This window comes from Augochlora pura, chromosome 8 (genome assembly GCF_028453695.1).
Source record: "Augochlora pura isolate Apur16 chromosome 8, APUR_v2.2.1, whole genome shotgun sequence".
In the NCBI taxonomy this organism is placed as follows: Eukaryota; Metazoa; Arthropoda; class Insecta; order Hymenoptera; family Halictidae; genus Augochlora; species Augochlora pura.
In genome coordinates this window covers 11,508,264-11,521,719 of record NC_135779.1, presented here as the reverse complement: position 1 = coordinate 11,521,719, position 13,456 = coordinate 11,508,264, and the positions used below count along the sequence as shown (strand labels likewise).

The following is a 13,456-nucleotide window of genomic DNA, read 5'->3' as shown; positions in this document are numbered from 1 at the left end:
CGGCGTTTCCCAGCGATCCCTGTTACGATTGGCTCCCATAATCGACGTCGAGTAATTGTCTATAAATTACCCCCGCCGAGCGCGCCGCCGCGAAGGCCGGCTTTTTGCCGTTTCGATATCTACCAATTATTGCGCAATCTTGCCGCGCGGATGAAACGCGCCACGTGTTGTCATTGCTTCTTCTTCTTCCTCCGTAATTATTGTACCACAAGACAAGCCGATTTTGCAAGTGTTTCCCATCGCGCCGCGCCGAACGGGAGACACGGAAATATTTCAAACGGTATTACCAGATCTCTCTGTTTAAGCGTTAGGGAGCGCAACAGAAGCTGCCTGCCTCCTGTGCCTGTCTCGTTAAGCTCTATTGATTGATGAATGGGATAAGATGACGGGGTAGAATGTTGCAATGACATACTGGGTAGCATTTGTTTGATAAGTAACTTGTTCCGAGATCGATCCTGATACTTGTGATTAAGTTGTTTCGAAAGGCATCCTTCCTTTTCAGTATTGCACTATGCCGTTGTCCAACTATACTCTGTACGCGTTCACATGGAAATCATTGTTTCTCGGCCCTTGCGAATGAATTTCGTTACATTTTCTATACCTTTTCGTACTAAAGTACGAAATGAAAGACTATAGCAGATGAAATATATGTTTTTATATTACTCTGCAGATCTTTATCTGAAATTGAAGCTTTCTAAACCGGTTGCAAGAAACAGACATTAGATACAAATAAATTGTTTCTTTTAATAATTTTGATATGTAGGAAACGGTTTTATATTTATATTTAGACTACTTATTTTCGCTATAAATGCATGAAATCTGAAATCTATTCATAGCATTGTATTCATATTATAAATTATAATAAAGATCGAGGTAGATTACATTTTTCATAAATACCGTTGATTAAACAATGTAGCCCTCGGACACTGAAATAATTTTATTAAAAGATAATACCGTCGAGTATTTTTCTACATTACTTAACAAAAATAATAATGGAAAAGATTACATTCCACTTAAATCGTAAATAAATAGTTTACAAATTATTTCTCTAAGTCTTGCAAATTATCGCAAAATTATATATTTAAAATGCCGATTAATTCGCTAACATTGCAAATATTACAGGAATCGTTCTAAATTACAAGCGTGAACGATGTATATGGAATGAAAATTGATGTTAAATTACTCGTTACCTCGACATGTAACATTATAATTGGATAATTGAATTTAGGAGGGAGCGAACGGATGAGGACTGCTCGATAATTAAACGAAAGAGAAGCGCTCTTCGCTTTCAATTTATTTCGACAGACCGCGAAAGAAACTCTCGCCGCGATTAATCTCTTTTCATAAGGCTTCGATTACTAACCCCCGCAATTTCCAGGGTCATCGGTGCCCATTGTTTCCGAGAAATTGGAGCATTCACAAAAGTCGATATCTTGCTTTCCCTTGTTCTCACCAATGCTGAGAAGAATTGACAGACAACCTTGTGACCCAGTTAAACGCCTCCGCGATTGTTTAACAAGCCTTGGACTCGATTGTATTTCCTTCTATTCAGCGGCCTGTATTCCTAACGATTAATTAAAAAATATTGGTAAACTCGACGTGTCGCATTACCTGTGCCACTGAAACGTTAAATATTGTGTACTGATAATAACGCGTGTTTCTTTAATTGCATAAAACAGGAGCGAAATAATAATGCGTTAGTTTCTTTTAATTATTTTAATGAATTGTATAGTGCAAAGATATTCTGGAATTTTTTCAATATTTTCAATACTCTGTGCTTCCCTTATCAATTTTTGCTATAAATACGTAAACGCTACGGTCCAGTTACTTTATTTATGTAACAATTTTGCATATAATTTTGTCCATTCGAACTATAAGCAACACATCATTTACTTTGTTCGTGTTTAGCATATTTTTTAGGAAAAAGGTTCATTATTCATTTATTCTAATATATTTATTCCAATATATTTATTCCAATATATTTATTCCAATATTTAATTTATTCTACTTACTGCATTTAGTCTTTTTACCGCATTGTTCGATGATCGTTCGTTATTTAAAGAGAAAGAGATCTTCTTTCTGGATCGGAATTATTCTTGTAACAGCAGCGATATACATACCTCGATTGAAGTATTTACTCGAAGTAAATATTTTCCGTGCTATAGCATCCATTTATACACGTATAACTACCGTTTGTGTATGTATCGATACATCGTGCTCGACGATGAGGTCCTCCCTTGATTCGCAGACAGGCTGAACGCATTGTGTGCTTTTGTCAATTTTCACGATTCCCAGTTAAAGTGGGTTGTTATCGAGTCGCTTAGAAAGAGAAATGGCGGAAAGAATGGCGAACGACGGGGGAAAAGGGTCCTTTTGAATAAGACGTCTTTGTATACCGATCGGGGGAGTTTCCATTCCGCTTAACTCTCGTGGAGAGACCGGGGCTGGATCGCCGAGATTCATTTGTTGCGAATGCCTGATATTTTATCGAAAGCAACAATTTGCAAATGACAGTTCGCTTCACAGCTGTGCAATTCTATGGCAACTGGATTTCTAAAGAACATTCTGATCGTAATCTGATTTTCCGCGTTAAAGATTACCATCGTGTTTAGGAATTTATATTATTAGACTGGAAATTTTATGCATTTATATAAAACGATTATTAAGTCAAATAAAAATCTAGATAAATCAAAAAGTCATTAGAAGAATGTGTTAAGTACAAGTTAATAAAATGATTAACAAGAGAGGAAAGACGTTTTGACTTGCATTTCTTGCAATTAGACAATTTTTATGTCGCATAAATAGTCTAATTATTGTCGATTAAAATCTCACACACCGTTTAACTGTATTAATAAATATTTAATAATAGCCTGTATTTAAGATACTAATTTACAAAGTCAATATAATTAATCTCAATAAATAAGTAAATAATATATATTGTATAGTATGTCGTAATTAAAACTAGAATATTAATAATAATTATATAAGAGAGATTTATTTCGAGTACGATTACATTTTCATTGTTAACCAACCATGTAAAATTGCTTTCTCTTGGAATAACGAAGTTAATCCGGGACAGAAAATGATAAAATTGGAATAACAGAGTCTGTTTAGCTTTCGTAAAGATAAAAAGAAATGCCCTCTGCGGCCCTGGGTTTGCGAAAAGTCATATTAATAATTCATTTCCCCACGGTTCCACCTCGAGCGTTGACAGTTCCCTCCTCCGTGTCCCGTAATTTTCATGCTCTACCGGTTACTGACTCATTACAACTCTAATTTCCCTAAATGATGACCACGTTTCGCGACGCGACATACCTAACTGTTTTTTCACTCGTTTGCTACTGTACCAGACATATGGTTTGCCATCGAATTCTATTAACTCCTATGTTTCTGGCGCGATGTTTATCGTACTATAAATATAGTTAAAGAAGTCACAATCCAGACATATTATAATTTCAACTAACGTAATACGATTTCATCTTAGAAATCGCTTCAACTAAATATACAATTTTTATCAATTTATAATGTGTACTTCAGTTTACAAAATTAATTTCATTCGTCGATTTATATTTCATACAAGTATAGCGATTGCTATTATAAAATTGCTAAAACTGCGGATAAAATTGCCATGTGTACTTTCAAAATTTACTACAGTGATCTCGAAATCCAAGCGTATAAATCTACAGAATTTATATGTTGAAATTAGTAAAAAAGAATTCTCGAAAGTCGTCTGCAAAGTTGCCAACATTTCAATAGAATTTTATTCTACTTAAACGAGAAGTTCAAGATACCAGTAATATTTCTTATAAAATTTCGCGAAATATTTCGAATAAATTTTTCGAATATTTTCCGAATAATATTTCGAATAATTTTCCGAATAATATTTCCAATAATTTACCGAATAATATTTTGAATAATTTTCTGAATAATATTTCGAATCAATTCTTCGAACAAAAATATTTACAACAAAAAATTCCGAATCGAATTTGTTCAGGTCATCTCCGTCCCGCAATTGGTAAGAACATATCCCCCGAGTACAGTCCGTGTGGAAAGCCGTTTCCCGGAACGGGACGGGTCGGCCGTTAATTTATGCGGGCGCAGTTCTAAACACTGATCAGTGTAATTGACCAACGGACAAGGTAACGAGATTTCTGGATTAATGGCTCGCCTCGCTGCGCGTCTCTCGTTGCCCGGTGTTTCTATCCAATTACGTAATAGCCGCGATCCGAACGACGCGCGATGGCCGCGCGTGTTCGTAAAATAAACGACGAGATCGTTCTCCGTCCGTGTTCCCACCCGCGCGCTCTCGCAATATTGTCGAAGTGTATCGGCTCGTTGGCACGTGCTGCCAGCGGAAGATCGCGCTTATTAATTAACCGGCGCGGCGCGACGCGGCGGCAACGAAACGTGGGAAACGGAGAAAGGGAAAGAGCTCTTCCCCGGCGGAGCGTACGAAAGAAAAGAAAAAACGAGGGAGAGAGAAGATTCCTCTCGGACGACGAAGAAGTCTCGTGGAAGAACAAGTCGCAGATAAGATCGCCGGTAATGAACTATCCGGGTCCGGCGCGGTTCTAATGAGGACCGTAGGAAGTAATTCCACCGCGAGGAGCGCGGAAGAAACACGCTCTCTCCACGGTTACTCTCCTTTGCGCTTTCGACACGAACGCACCGAGACTCCCGGCCTCGAATCTCCGGGCCCTCCGGAGAGAGGACCTCTCTCACCTGTCTCACCTGTCCGCCGCGTTTCCACCTTTCGATGTCCGCCGCGGCTCGCTCCACTCTCCGCGAGCTTGCGGTCGCATTCACTGGACCGTTGAAATTCTGCATTTCTGTGACTCTTTCATCTCTGTGCTCTGTTCGCCGCATTGTTGCAGGGACTTTAGAATATTGCCGTACACTAAATCGGGGACAATAGCTTTTGTATTCGCTTTGGGGAAAAGTCGTTGCATAACAATTATTCTTTTCGTTCGAATGTTTTTTAGTTACAGATAACAGAGGGAAATGGTAAAACTCTTGTTACCTTTAACCTCTTCAGGGATACTGCCACGTATGTATACGTTTAGCTTTCTGTCAGGCCTTCTTGTTGTACACTTTATATTAGCTAGTAGCAGCGTTCCATTTGCTATTGTCACGTTTCAAATAAACGCATATTATAATACAAGATATGTTTCGTGTATTGTGCTCAATTTTACAAAATCGTATATTAGAATTCGTATAGAAAGGAACCAAACAGTATACAATATCTTACGAAAACAAATGTCATATATAAAAGACTGATTTAATTATTTTACTTTATTTTAGAAACGTGCAGTAAGTAGTTTCAACAATGTAATTTCTCAATTTCTTTTGTTAATCTTTAAAGGAAGCGGATTTAAAGAACATACATCTTCTTGATTATGCAAAGAAATATGTTTTTAAATAAAACTTGCAGTATTTAACAAGAGTTTCGGTGGGGCAAACGCTAGCTTAACCTCTTGAAGGATACTGTCAGGTATGTCTACGTTTAGTTTTCTTAAAATTATCATTGTTCTAAGTATAAAGAAAACGAGAGTCAGTTGAAGAACTATTCGCTATAAAATCCTTTGATGATAAATAAAAGAGAAACAATTAAATAGATTGTTTCCTACTGTGAAAATTCATCCCGGATGAGGTTAAGAATCTGAGATATTAAATCGATGAAACGATGACAAGCTACATTATTTGTATTCTTAATATTGTTTCACATTGACAGTTGTTTAGTAAAGTTATTAGAATTGCAATAGAATGATATTAGAATTTATCCTGGTTATCTATAGTAATATTTTAAATGGAGAATTTATACCAATTCCTGACTGTCGCATCAAGTGAAGAAATTTAAAGAAGACGAATGGATTGTAAAATAAAGGCTTCAAGCCTGAATCTATTATTGTCCATCTATCTAAGACTATAAATATTTTTTACCATAATTTTACAGTTATAGTCGTCGTAAAAGATAAATTATTGTTGGACAAATTCAAATGCCCGTGAACGTTGCCTATTGTCAGTGAAGTGGTAGCGTACACTCCTTAATAAATGTCAGAGGAAATAAGGGCATCGGAGATAAGAATCTATTGGATTTAATAAAATAGCAGAGATGCTGAGCAAATTGAAATGTATTATGAGACGGAAACTGCCGCAAGAACATTGTGCGTACTAAACGGGCCATGTGTAAAGATAAAACTGAAATGAAATAGACCAATTCTGCGACAAGAAAAGCGCACGTAGGCCGGAGGCAGAGTCGTACGTGACGCCTTTGTACGATATTCCGAATGTACATTCCTTTCGCTTTGCCTTCTACCTCTCGGAATAATTTTCGTCTCTTCCTGTAGAACAGATTTCAAACTTTATGCCAAAAGTGTGTCTCAACCGCGCGCTGTATTCGCAGGAAAAAATGTTTCTACATTCGTCTCTTTTAAAAATTTCTCTCGCAAAGTCGACAATTTCTACGTCTTCGCTATAACTTGCTACTACTGTAATACAAATTTCTATTGAAATGACACTTACGAGATAGATCAAAAGGAAGTTATAATAATCAACGTATATCGTTGCTGATTGTATTTAACAAAAGTTTATTTTCTCAATATTTTTAATAAATAACAAGGTTAAAGTCTTTGACGTTTGGAAATTGAAATTGCAAGAAAGACGTCTTAAAATTTATGCAATATGAGCATAGATTTGTATTACCTTAAAAGGTAATAATAAATTATTCTATATAGTACATTGGATTTTATTTTGTTATTAAGTTAGGAACAAACGCCATTCACTAGGATCTGTTTGAATTGTCAAGATCGTGAATGTTGTTATACTGTGACAATATTTTGAAAAATTATTCCGGCGACCATTTATTTTATACCAATTGAACTTTCGCCTCTGTACGCGAAAGTTGAAGCACACTTTGCAGTCTACACAACGAACACTTCACACACACACACACACACACACGTGGAATTTGCGTCGGATTATATTTGACTTGGTTGCAAACTGTATCAGAATATTCTGCTCGAAATGAATTGTTGCAGTCTGGAGGATGCTTCGAACTTGCCAGCACGTCTAGTTATATATTTCAATAAAATTTATGTAGAATTGTAGAAATAGTTTGAAATTCGTATTTCATACGATCAATGAATTTCATTTACTTATTAACAATTAGATGTAGTAATCAAATATATTAGCTACTCTAAATTGCTTTATTTCGGTATTTTGATTTTCAGTGATTTCTGTCTCATTTTTAATTTAACTTAAAATTATTTTATTTAACGCATTCTTTCTCAAATGCGTGTTTGCTAATATTAATGTATCGAAGAAACTTATTGATAAGATAAAATTATTCTCTTACGTTCCAAAATATATTCCAAAATTGTTGATTAGTGAAACTGTTTTTACGGTTCGGAAGAATCAATTTCATATGTATAATAAAAGTGTACTTTGTTGCATAGAATAGAAATACTATGAGCCAGGCAAATTATTTCGCATTTACAGTTAAAATGGCTTCGATTGCAAAGGGTTAATTGTCGCGCGATAATTCTATTCTCGATCGATCTCAATCTTGCAAACGGAAGATCTGAAATAGAACCGAATTGAAAATATATTAAAATTGTCGGACAGCTTACGAGAAGGTTTGAAATTGGCATTCTACGAGCTTTGCCGAGTCTCCGATACAGAATCCTATAATATTTCATATTGCGACCCTTAGTCGTCGCGTCCGCGGAGAGATACGACGGTTCTTTACGGTTGTCGCGAGAGTTCACGTCGCCTCGCATTTTACACCGTTACTCGAGATCTGGTTCTGTTCCTCTCGCGACCGGAAACTTTCAAAGAAAACCTTTTTTCACCGGGCGGCGCCATAATTGCGCTTCGTCGCTGTTGATGCTCGTGGTTGATTGTAATAAATCGTTCGAGCTTTTGAGTAATTTACACGTGATGTGTCGACTAACTCGAAGGACCACCTCCAAGGTAGGAGGAACAAATTTACACCGTGAATGTTAACAACAAATATATTTACACTCCCGGTGGAGATACATGGAATGCGTTCCAGATTGTTACAAATTACTAGTTGTCTACGAGTTTGTGGCTATGTCTATTTTACGTATTGTGTCTGATTCCAAAAATGTATCTGGCTTCCAAAACGTATCAATCTATTTTACGTATTGCTTTTGACTCCGAAATGTATCTATCTTCCAAATGTATCAATCTATTCTACGTGTTGCTTTTGACTCCGAAATGTATCTGATTTCCAAATGTATCTATCTATTTTACGTATTGCTTCTGACTCCGAAATGTATCTGAGGTGCGAATCGAAGTTCACCGATAACGTCACCTCGGTTCGCCCTACTCTTGCAAGTTAGGGGTGGGTGTTGAGGAAGCTGTCCAATCGCGACAAGCCCAAAAGACAACGTCTGGGACCTAGGAAGGGGCAGTGCCGCAACATTTGCCACGGAGTTCCCGGTCGCGCGTGGGCCTGGAAAACTCCCGACATCTGCATCCCATTCCCCTAATTGCCCGTTGTCCCAGAACGTGCCGTTTCCGCGATTCGCGCCGCGCTATGGGCATAGGGACCCGTGTTTATGGCAGGGCAATATCGCCAACGGCCAAGAGTGTCGACCATGTGCCTTGGAACAAACGCAAACTAATTTCTAAAGAAGTGGGTGACAGGCCCATACCCTGGCCGATTCTAAAAGTCCCAAGCACATGGCCCCCCGCCATAAAACCCTCGCTCAGCAATCCTCAACAGTCGCCGATTGGATCTTTGACGGGTTAAAATGGGCTGCGGCAGGAACCGGTGGTCTCTTTTATGAATCCTGACGTCAACTGCGAACAAAGCCGCGAATATTACGCTTCGAAACGTTGCTGTTTCGCAAGAACAGTCTTCGTAAAGAATTTTCGTTGCGCGATTGTTATTTTACAACGGTCTGCGAGAAGAATAATTTTTAGCAATGCCGACATTTCATTTTGTAACGTTAGTTTTCGTTGATCTTAGTTAAAAATTGAGTAAGTTTGTGTTATATATGTTATGTTATAATATCGTTATTTATCAGTAAACTGCACGTTTTATGGGAATTTATATGAAAATGAATAAGTCTTTAAAACAGTGTGTTGATGCATTGATTCGATCTTATTAAAATTATCGTTCTGCAAAAATAATTTTTATTTTTTCAAATATAAAAGTTCAAACTCGAGGGCTTCGCTATGAAAATTTTAAATAGCTCCGCTGTGGAGTTCTCGAGTACAAAAATATACTTCTTCCTAGGCAAGAAAGATTATTAAATTTGTATTGGGTTTTATTAGTATACATACTTATGTTAGAGTTGATGCGTGATTATATATATATTTGGCTGAATAAGAAATAACGTATTGTATTTAATTATGTAACGCGATGTGTTTGTACAACATAACGAACGATGCGATCAGATCTGTCGACAAGACAACATCGTATGGTCGATAAACAAAAACGGCGCAACCGCTCGATAAATGTTTATACATAATTATGGTTAGGCGCGAATTACAAACTATTATTCTAACAACTTATTTAATCACATTTATTATAAACATTTGTGTTGATATCATGTGACCCAAATCTTGAATTGCAATTCCAAAACCAACGTAGCATTCGCACCCTTTTACTAATATAAGCTCAATCAGCTACCGTTCCCCGGCGGTATCTACAATTCTAAGAACCTGTACAAATTCTCTCCTCGTTCTCTCGTTCTACCATTTTTTCACCTTATCCGTCTGCAGTGTTCCTTGCCCGGGTCGATCGCAGAAGTTCGCAGAACTTACGAGCCCTCCGAAGTATCATCCCGGGGACGAAACTTTCCTACAATAGGATGCAATACCATGACACTCGAGCATCGGAATTGCCGCGTAAACCACGCGAGCAAGAGGAACAAAGCGGCCTCGGACATTTTCCAAGTTGTTTCGCGTTAATTACACTCGGGCCAGTCGTTAAGATGATCGCGTGGAACTGTATCGATTAAATGGCCACCGCGATTTTGGTACTGTGGCATGGAAGCGTTTCAATCACTACGGTCGAGGCAGCTCGTGAACAGTCGATCGGGAAAGTATTGGCAGAAGTAATTTTTCTTGCCTCTTCGATCGCCTCTCGGCGTCTATTGTTGAGCAAGAAAGTAGATTTCAGATCGATAACGTGCACTCGGCTATTCGAAGAATAACGCGCTTCATGTATTTAAACGTGAATGGTTTGCAGAATTTTCATTGAGCTGGGAGTAATTTATATTGGATTGTATCGCAGAGTATTTGGTTTATCAGTTTTATTAGCTAGCTTTATTTCATTTATTTTATTAATTTTGGGTAGACGTATCGTTAAACATGCAAACAGAAATCATTTGGAATAAATTAATAGACGTGAAGTAAATGTTATTGGAAACGTTTTTTCGCTCCATAGAAATATAATATTTGTAATATTTCTAATTTTGTTAATGTTAAAGCGAACTACATGAACTACCCTTCCTGTATTCGATAGAATTTTAGATCCTTATCATTAATATTATTAAAACTATTATTATTTGAACCAATATTAGGTTTAAATCAGTGCCCACACTTAGAGATAAAATAGCAAATCATTTTCTCAGATAATAAAAATTTATTCGAGATTTATTAAACCAAAACTGTGAAAAGTCTTTCTCTTTGAATTACATCAGTAAATAAAGCTTCAAATAAACGTCCAAAATATTCCAAGAATTTCTTCGACATATTTCTGGAATCAAATTTTCGTTCCATACGTTTTACAAAGTATTCTACTAGTATAAATTTCTTCGAACTCTGCATTAGACTCTGCAGACCACGCCATTGATGAAACTAGGTAGCAGTTCTACCGCAGCCTTCTCCGTTACAAAGTCTTCCCGGACGAGTTTCAAGATCCGATCGCGAAAGCTTCCGATTTTCCCGAGCGTCGAAGTCACCGGCGCGCTCTCCGATCCACCGATTTCGCTCGCCGGGCGATCCCCGGTTTTCCGTTGAATTCTCGGACCGGTGGTCGATTTTCCGACGGAGCCGATGATTAAAGGAGAGCCGCCGGTCGGATTAAGAATTCCAGACGAATATTACCGGAGCAGCTTCAGAGAAAGGTTCGCTGGCGAGAGGCCAGGAGAATCCGAAAGACCTTACACCGCAGTCGTCATCGTGATCGTTTGAGCGCGCGGCTCTCGTCTTCAGCAATATCGGCGAGCATTGTGCATTGTCTGCCGTGTATATTCGAGGCCTCGTTGCTCCGCCGTCGGTTCTCCATGCATATGGATGCACCGCGTGCGCGCTTCTCCTCTATGCCTCGGTCCCGCAGAATGGTCGGCCATCGCGCGCGCGCGCGCGCCTCTACAAAGACGGCACGCGGCGGCGAGAAAAGAAGAAAAAAATGGAGACGGAGACACGCGGCTACGGAAAGCTCCAGGGAGAGCAGACGCGTTTGTCGATCGCGCGGAGATGAGTCGAGATGTCGCGCGTCGCCTTTGAGAGATCCGTCGGGAATCCACGCACGGCTGGATTTCAATATCAAGAAACGCGCGGCCGCGTCACGGCTTTGTCAGCCAAAGGATGCATTAGGCGCGACAACGAGCCCATCCGTTCGTATTCGCCTAATTTCGTGCGGGTGGGAAAGACCGATGCTGAAAGTAACTGCGTTTTCCTATGGAATTATGCAGAAATTGCTACATTCGAAACGGTAGTTTGCTTATTGTCTTAGCTAGTTATTCAATATTACAGGGCAACGATAGTTTTGATCGTTGTTCGTATACAGGCTACTCCACGCAACTTGTGCACCTTCTGAAATATTCACAATGTGCATTGGCCAACGAAATGTTTAATAGTTGCGTGGTTTAAAGGGACATAGTACGTGGTGCATTTATTTTTTATAGGTTAAGACAGATTTTTGGAGGTCGATCTTCCTTACTTAAATGAATTTACTTTAAGTAAATTATATATTTTTTATAAAAAATTTCTCTCGGAACTTTATGATCTCGTAGTTTCCATTAAAGTTTGGTTAAAAATTAATTTTCTAGTTTCATAAGATTGTGTATCGATAAAATATGAAGATCAACGTCGCAATTATCCCATATCTTGTTATGTAATAATAGTGCCTTCTTAGTAAAAACATTTATTAAATTGTATTTTGCCAGTAAACGAAGAGATATGCAATAATTGTGTCGCACAAAGAAAGAAATTCAGTGTAAGTAAAATTCTTGAAGAAATTGCGCTGTTTTTATTTGACTACAAATTCTTCGATTTCCCAATTATGACATGAATGATACGAACGTGTACATCGTGTTGATTAGTTCATTCTTTATGCGCACAGTCGTTGCACTTCACGCACCGCAGCCATTTTTCATTTAGATTGCCCTGAATCGATGCATGCTACGAAATAACACTCTTTATCTTCTTCATCATTAAATTCTTCATTATTGTTTTTACTGTTCAGCCTCATACTCATCGCTCTTCTGTTATTATTTTTATTCTGTTCTAATTTTCCTTTCTCGCTAATACCAGCGTACATAACCTTCTTTTCTTTCCTTTATTCCGTAAATTGTTGATTTGAAAATAAAATAGATTAAAAATTAATTTCATTGTCGAAATACAGCAAGTAGTTAACGAATGATTTAAGTAAAGTTATTAGGCGCAGAAAATATTTTAATCGCACAGAAATATATAATATTACGATTTCGTTACCTAATAATTATTACCAATCGTTTGAATGATGGCAGCTTTAGTTTTTAAATGGATAAGATAAAAAGTTTACTTAAAAACAAATGAGATTAAAATCTCCAAAACAAACGATACTAAAATTCTGTCTAAAGACAAATGAGATAACAACTTTACTTAGAAGCAAATCAGATAAAAATTTGACTAGAAACAAACGAGAATTTCTTTAGAAATAAATGAGATAAAAAATTTGCTTCCAAATAAATGCGACAAATTTCATTTCCGGATAAACCAGCCAAACCGTTCGCGCAGAAACAAATGGTAGCAGAATTTAGTTCAAGATCGTACGAGATTAAAATTTGGCTCGCAGGGGAAGCGAACACGCGGTCGACTCGTAGCGCAGGAACGGAAATGGAAATGTCTGATACGTTTTAAGATACCAATAACTTGTGGATACCGGTATACAAGGGATATTTTCCGATAAGAAACGAAAGCTTTATAGAGGCCGCACAAGGTTCCGGGAACCCTTAAACCCGGCGCGCGGCGGAAGAAAACGCGAAAATAATGCGTCTTTGGTCCGAACCGGGGAGGAACACCGAGCCCCAGACGACGACGACGACGACGACGACGACGACGACGACGACGAGAGAAAAGAAAAAAATTTATCGTTCGCCGAGATCTATAAATTAGAAAGCCGATGGCAAAATCTCTAGCTCGGGCGTGAGTTTTTGCCGGCCATACCCCGAGCACGCGCCCTGTACATTTTTCAATATCTAGTGAATCACTAGAG

General features: G+C 38.1%; 1 protein-coding gene across 1 annotated transcript in view; it reads left to right on the top strand.

Moving 5' to 3' along the window:
- The window catches only part of LOC144474478 (ras GTPase-activating protein raskol-like), a 328,215-nt gene that overhangs the window by 244,576 nt on the left and 70,183 nt on the right, over positions 1 to 13,456 (top strand). The gene's annotated exons all lie outside the window — the stretch shown is intronic.